At 39.1% G+C, this 7473-nt stretch overlaps 1 long non-coding RNA gene across 1 annotated transcript; it reads right to left on the minus strand.

Moving 5' to 3' along the window:
* Positions 1-678: 678 nt before the first annotated feature.
* LOC110777850 (uncharacterized) lies at positions 679-1538 on the minus strand. The gene is made up of 2 exons (XR_002530592.2): positions 1340-1538; positions 679-981 (listed from the first exon to the last, which is right to left on the minus strand). It is a non-coding gene; the product is annotated as an uncharacterized lncRNA (long non-coding RNA).
* Between the last annotated feature and the right edge of the window lie 5935 nt (positions 1539-7473).

Genomic DNA, 7473 nt, shown 5'->3' on the forward strand with positions numbered 1-7473 from the left:
ATCCAGTTGTCAGTATTTGATGAAATTAGGGAGAATCAGGCTGGTGATGTTAAGTTAGAGCGGATCAAGGAAAAGATTTCGCAAGGGAAGGAGATTGATTTTAAGATCCACGAAGATGGAAGTTTGAGGTATAAAGGACGATGGTGCGTACCTCAAAAGTGTGGTGAACTAAAGGAGAAGTTGATGAGAGAAGGTCACAATACACCATATTCTGTTCACCCGGGAGGTGACAAGCTGTATAAGGATCTGAAGAAGGTCTATTGGTGGCCAAGGATGAAAAACGAAGTGGATGAATTCGTGGCAAGGTGTTTGACTTGTCAGAAGGTTAAGATTGAGCATAGGAGATCTCAGGGAAAGGTCCAACCTTTAGAGATTCCGGGTTGGAAGTGGGACTGTATCTCAATGGACTTTGTCACTTGTTTACCCAAGTCGAAAAGTGGAAATGACACCATTTGGGTAGGGGTGTGCAAAACCGGGTTTGGTTACCCGTTATGAATTTATTTCGGGTAACCGTTAGTTTCGGGTTATAAGAATGCCGACCCTAAACCGTATCCATAACTATCGGTACCCGCTTTTTCGGGTATCGGGTTTTTTTCGGTCGGTTCGGTCGGGTAATAGTTTAAATTAATATCTGATTTACGTAGTATAAAATAACAAATTCAATGAATATTCAGCGTATTTATAGAATCTGCCATACATTAGCTTAGCAAATCTCCAAATAAAATTCCATACAATCTGCAAGAGTGCATACAACCATTATCAGCCATTATCAGGTTCACAAATTCCATAACATAAAAATATCCAACATTTAACATTTAAAACAAAATTCCATACAATCTGCAAGAGTGCAATAGTGCATACAACCATATATCAGCCTGAGTAACCTCCATTTTCCAACATTAGGAGTCTTGTTAATTAATATCCTTCAAAGTCCGGCGAGGGGCTTCCAGTCGAAGGGGTCGACATGCGTTCCTCCATGACCTGAGACATGAGTGCATAATTAAATTTAGAAAGTAATGGATTGAACTTTTGCAGATGAAAACGACATAAATAAAACAAATGAAAGCAATTTCCTTGTTTTTACAAGTAAATCAGACATTGCTAAATATTAAAAAAGAAAAAAAGGAAGTTGGTTTGATGAGAGTACTGGATGATTACGATATTGAAGATGAAGTGATTTTAAAGATTACGAGGGACTAAAAGCTTAGAGGTGGGACTAAAATTGGAAGAAACTAGCTCGTGATTCATCACGGTTGATTTCTATCTTGGAATTCATAAATATGAAACAATTGAGATATAAGTAAAAATGAAACAAAATTCAAACAATCAAATAACTTACCAAACATGATGGATGAAGTCGCCGGAGGTGGAGATTGGAGAATGCTCAGAACGGCGCTTACTCGCTTAGGGTCTCTCTTTCTCTTTCAATGTTTTGAGGAAGTTGAAATGTTGAAGGTGAAAAGTGAAAACTGAAAGTTGGAAGCCTAGAGTAAAACCCTAATTTTACTTTGCCATTGCCTATTGGAGTATTGGATGGTTGGGCCTATTGGGCTGGAGTAGTATGTGAAAATTGAGGGGGGAAATTTAAGGGGGAAATTTAAAATTTTCAATATTGTAAATAAAAATTGATTGGAATAAATGGATAAAAGTATATTTTTTATTTTTTTTAAATTAAATTTTATAATTTCGGTCGGTTCGGTTACCCGCTTTTCGGGTCGGTTACCAGCATGTTCGGTTCGGGTTTTTTTTTAAAGGCAAAATATCAGACCCTAACCCTATTATTTCGGTTCGGTTACCCGCTTTTTCGGTTCGATTTTTTCGGTTTTCGGGTTCGGTTTCGGTTTTCCGGATTTTTTGCACAGCCCTACATTTGGGTAGTGGTCGGTAGGTTGACTAAGTCGGCAGTGTTCATACCAATGAAAAAAACCTGGAAAATGGAACAACTTGCCAAAGCCTACATCAAGAATGTAGTGAGATTACATGGAGTTCCTAAGGATATCGTATCAGATAGAGATTCTAGGTTCCTTTCGAATTTCTGGAAGAGTGTGCAGAGGAACTTTGGTACAACATTGAAAATGAGTACAGCGTTCCACCCAGCCACAGATGGACAAACCGAAAGAACTATTCAAACCTTAGAGGATATGCTAAGAGCTTGTGTGATTGATTTTCAAGGTGGATGGGAAGATAGCCTAGATCTAATTGAATTTTCATACAACAATAGCTATCATGCCAGTATTGGAATGGCACCATTCGAAGCCCTGTATGGACGAAAATGCAGAAGTCCACTATGTTGGAGTGATATTAGTGAAATTGTTGTATTAGGTCCCCAATTGATAGAGGACACTATGAATCAGGTTAGGACTAAAATCCGAGCCGCGCAAGATCGCCAAAAGAGCTACGCAGATTTAAAGCGTAGGGATGAAGAGTTCCAAATAGGTGACAAAGTGTTGCTGAAGGTTTCGCCAATGAAAGGTGTGATGAGATTTGGGAAGAAGGGAAAGCTTATCCCAAAGTATATAGGCCCATATGAGATCCTAGAACGGATAGGGAAGGTAGCGTATAGACTAGCCTTGCCCATGGACTTGCATAGAGTGCATAATGTGTTTCATATATCCCAGTTGAGGAAGTATGTCCCGGATAAGTCTCATGTACTACAACCGGAGACCATAGAGTTAGACCAAAGTTTGACATTTGAGGAAAGACCTGTCAAGATACTTGATAGCAAAGTGTGTAGTACACGAACGAAGGATGTTAAGATCGTTAAAGTGTTGTGGTCTAACCAAGAGTCCGAGGAAGCTACCTAGGAAGCGGAGGAGGAAATGAGAAAGAAATATCCCGAGATTTTTCCCGAGGTTAGTTAAGTTACGGGGCCGTAACTCGTTTTATTTAAGGGGGGTAGAGTGCGGTAGAATTTTGCGCTTTTTACCTTATTCACCCAATTTATCCTTTAGGATATGCTTGAATCGTTGTTTCCAGTGAAGTTTCACTGTTTATTGTGATGTTGAATTACTTAAAGAGTACAGCAACTAAAACTTTTTGCAAAGAAAACGCACTAAAGTCTCAAAATAGTCTCAAGTCTAGTTTTAAAGTTGTGATTTCTGTGCCCAAGTTTCGGGACGAAACTTCTTTTAAGGAGGGTAGACTGTAATAACTCGTATTTTTCTATAATTATAAATATATTTTATTATATTTATAAAGCATTTCGTCGTATTTATAAAGTATTTTTACAAATTAATTTCATTTAATGAGAATTAAATGCCCTTTTACTTTTAATTAATTACGAAAACCGAATTTTATTAAATAGATTCAACGAATTTATTTAATCGGGATTTGTTGGGTCGTATTTCGAAAACGAATTTGATTTAACTAAAGCCCAGTCGTTTTATCTTGATCAATCCCAACAAAGCTTGCAAGGAGTAAACTTAAATGAGCCCGGTAACAAGCCCAACTCAAAATTACCCTAACCTAGCCCACATGGGAGAGAAAACCTATAAATAGACCTCATATCAAACCCTCACAAGGAAAAATTCAGAACTCTCTCTCTCTCCTCTTTTTCCTCTCCTTGCGGCACGCCCCACACCCCTTTTTCGTTCGTCCTTGCTTGCGGCGCAAGGCAGCCGTGCACGCCAGCCCTCTCGCCCGTCCCGCAGCCGCAGCGTAGCACTCCGTGCCTGCGTGCTGTGTGGTCGTGCTCGCCCTGCGCTTCCCCCTCCTTGCATTGCCCTCGTCGCGTCGCAGCACAGCAGCAGTGTTGTGCGCGTGTGTGCCTCGCCTATGCCCAGCGCCCAGCCTCGTCGCCTTTCCCCTTCGTGCGCGCACGCGCCCTTGCTGCGGTGCGTTGCGCAGCTGGTGCTGATGTTGTTGTTGCTTGTCGTGTGCGTTGGTCGGCACACACACACGATCAATTAATCGTTGTGTTTGTGTGTGTGTTGATCAATTGTTTCAATCAAAATTTATTTTCAAAATATTAATTTTCAGTTTTAAATTGATTTAATTGTTGTGACTATTTTAAATAATTGGTTGTTTAAATTGATTAGAACAGTTATGAACACCGTATTGGGTTAGTGTTGTATTTTAACCAAAGAGATTGGTTTTGATGATTGAAATTATTATTTTCAGATTAAATAAGTTTATAAAGTGTTGATTTTTGAAGTCAAAACATGTTTTTGGGATAAACTATTGTTAGAGTTTTGATTTCAATTAATTAAGCGATTGATTCACATAATTTAATGAGGGAATCAACTTAAATTTTCAGATTGTTCATAAGCTTTAAAAAGTTGGGTTTTAATGGTTTTAAAGCTAAAAAGTCAATGTTTTTATGTTAGGACTTGAGTTGACTATTAGAGACTATTAAATTAATGAGTAATGATTGATTTCTAATTAAAATAAAGGTTTTAGAATCTTAAATAGTTGCTGGAAATTTAGTAAACATGGATAATAATTTAGTTCTCTTTTTGTGTTTATAGGAGTTGATTTCTAGTGAGTCGTGATTCGCACAGTGGCCCCCGTACTTAGGTATTCCATGTACGTACAAGACTAGGGTGACCACCCATCCCTTGAGGACTTTGTGAAGTGTATTGAATGCGAATCATGTGAACTTATATGTTGTTATGAATTCATGTTTGATGATTGGGAATGAGTATGTTATTATGGATTCATGTTTGATATTGAGAACGAGCATGTTATTATTATTATTGAATCTATGTGAACGAGCATGTTATGAATTGAATTATGCTTTATAGATTCTATTGAACTATCATGTTATGGACTTTTATAATCGTTGAATTATGTCAAGCATGTTGTTAAAGTTGGTTTGCATGTATGAGTAGTGCGCATGCAAGTTGTTATTATTATTATGCTATAGTACAGGATGTCTAGCATAATTATTGAGCCAGTCGAATATTGCCAGTGAGCAATATACATTCTACCAAAGGGGTAGAATATGTTAGAGAGTCTATGTGAATTGAATTAAGGACAATTCGTGCTAAGGGCACACCCCGCTTGTTAATAGGCAATGTCGGGTTATCTCAAACAGTGCTTTTGAGAAGGAACAATGGGAGTAATTTCACTTGAGTCTATGTTTGATCACAAGTCCTAAAGAAGTAAAATAGTGAAGTGTCATTGTTGAATTGTTTGATTGTTCAATTGTTTATATGTTGTGTCTTGAGTAGAGTCTTGAGTCGCCTTGAACATAATATACTAATTAACGTAAAGTGTAACCCAAAGAGCTTCAAAACTCTTGGAACGTATATACCTTGAGTATGAACAATGGGGGGAGTCTTGCCGGAAAACTTGTACTCCTAGAATGATACAAGACGTTGTTTCATTCTTCTTTTATGCTGTTGTGCATTGGAATTCATGTCTTTATGGCCCGACTTTCGCTAGTAGCCCGACTTATTTTGGTGTATGGTTGGCTCCCATCACCCTTTTCTTTCCTTTTGAGGATACTTTATTTTACCCGGCCCGTTCGAAGCTACTTTTTATTAATCTGCGAGTCAAGAGTCTTGTCATGTGTCGAGTCTTGTCTCCATGTTTATTTGTTTACTATATGGCTTTTGCATGTGGATTATTTAATTTGTCGAGTGAAGCATGTTAGGATAGAATGTTATTCTAGCTTGTTCGTACTCAGCTTTTGCTGACCTCGTGCTTCATGTCTTCTGGTCATGGCCTTTGCCTTAATGACCCTATGATGATCCATCAATTGCATTTGCGTTGTTGGGGAGTAGACTTTTAATAAGCAGGTTTGTAGAGATAACTTGCGGGAGAAGTTATCATGGGATTCGAGTTGAGAGTTTTATTCTTCCGTATTTATAAACTCTATTTTTATTTATAGCCATGACTAATACTATCTATAGTTAATGGATTTTCAAATGGTTTAATACTTTGGATTTGGGCCTCAACGGTTCCAACTTGTTTTAATGACCATTAACTATTTATTTAATATGTTTTGAAAGTTAGTTAATTCCGCTGCGTAATTCTGGTAAATAGCCTTAGCCGTTATCACGGTGGCGGTAATATTTTGGTAATTCCTGTATTTTAAGTCGGAAAATGTTTTATAAAAAGCAAGGAATTATTAGGGTGTTACATGCGCTGTGAGCAGGCCAGCAGCTCGCTTATGCAAGGCGTGAGTGCAATGTGGGCGCAGCGGTCTTGCTGTGGGCACATCGCGCTGTTAGGTTATGATACATATGAATAAACATAAATCATGCGGAAAAACCATAAAGCCAGGAAACATATTATTAACACATAATCATTTAGCATAATTCAGATGCATACACTTTGTAGCGTGCCCTCCCTAGCTGCGCCCGAACCGAACAAGAACACGTCTTTAGGACTCCAAGTGTCGTCCCTCCGTAGATAGTCCACAGTATGTCCGGATCCGCCTTAAGCTTGACCAACTAGAATCGCCCTTAAGGTTCCTTAGATTTTCGGCTATTTGGGTGCAAGTGTTTGGCTGATTTTTGCTTAAAAATCTTACCTTGAATACTTCAATAATCGTCTGTTAAATATGTGACCCTAGGCCTATATTTATAGAGTTTATGAAAAGGAACTATAATCCTACTAGGATATGGATTTATTAATTAGAATCCTATTTGAACTCTAAATAATAAATTTAATCTATTAGGATTAGGATTTAATCATTGCACGAATTCCGATAGGATTAGGATTCGTTACGAACACGAGTGTCGCAAGACCACGAGGGACGCACGCACCCGCGCAGGCCTTGCGGCCCACACGAGTGGGCGCTGCCTCGCAGCCCACGAGCATACGCTCCAGCGCGCGCGCCTACGGCCTTGCTGGGCCTGGCCTTGCGCTGGGCCTGGCGAGGCTGTGGCCTTCGTGTTGGGCGCTTGGCTTGCTGGGCGCGGGCCCGGCTTCGTGCTGGGCCTTCGTCTGGCAAGTCTCGTCTGATGCTTAATTCGTACGATGCGCTTCCGATTAAATTCCCGGTTCCGGAATTCATTTCCGATACGACCAATATTTAATATTTCCGATTCCAGAATTAATTTCCGTTTCGAACTAATATTTAATATTTCCGTTTCCGGAATTATTTTCCGATTCCGATAATATTTCCGATTCTGACAATATTTCCGTTTCCGGAAATATTTCCGATTCCGGTAATATTTCCATTTCCAATCATATTTTCCGATACGTACCATGTTTCCGTTTCCGGCAACATCTACGACTTGGATAATATTCATATTTCCGATACGATCCTAATTTCCGTTTCCGGCAATATCATCATTTCCGGAGTATTCATTTCTTGCTTACGACGATCTCAGCTCCCACTGAAACCAAGATCCGTCGATTCCAAATATACATAGATGGAGTATTTAATGCCATTAAATACTTGATCCGTTTACGTACTATTTGTGTGACCCTACGGGTTCAGTCGAGAGTAAGATGTGGATTAATATCATTAATTCCACTTGAACTGAAGCGACCTCTAGCTAGGCATTCAGCTCACTTGAT

The sequence above is a fragment of the Spinacia oleracea genome, chromosome 2 (genome assembly GCF_020520425.1).
Source record: "Spinacia oleracea cultivar Varoflay chromosome 2, BTI_SOV_V1, whole genome shotgun sequence".
Classification (NCBI taxonomy): domain Eukaryota; kingdom Viridiplantae; phylum Streptophyta; class Magnoliopsida; order Caryophyllales; family Amaranthaceae; genus Spinacia; species Spinacia oleracea.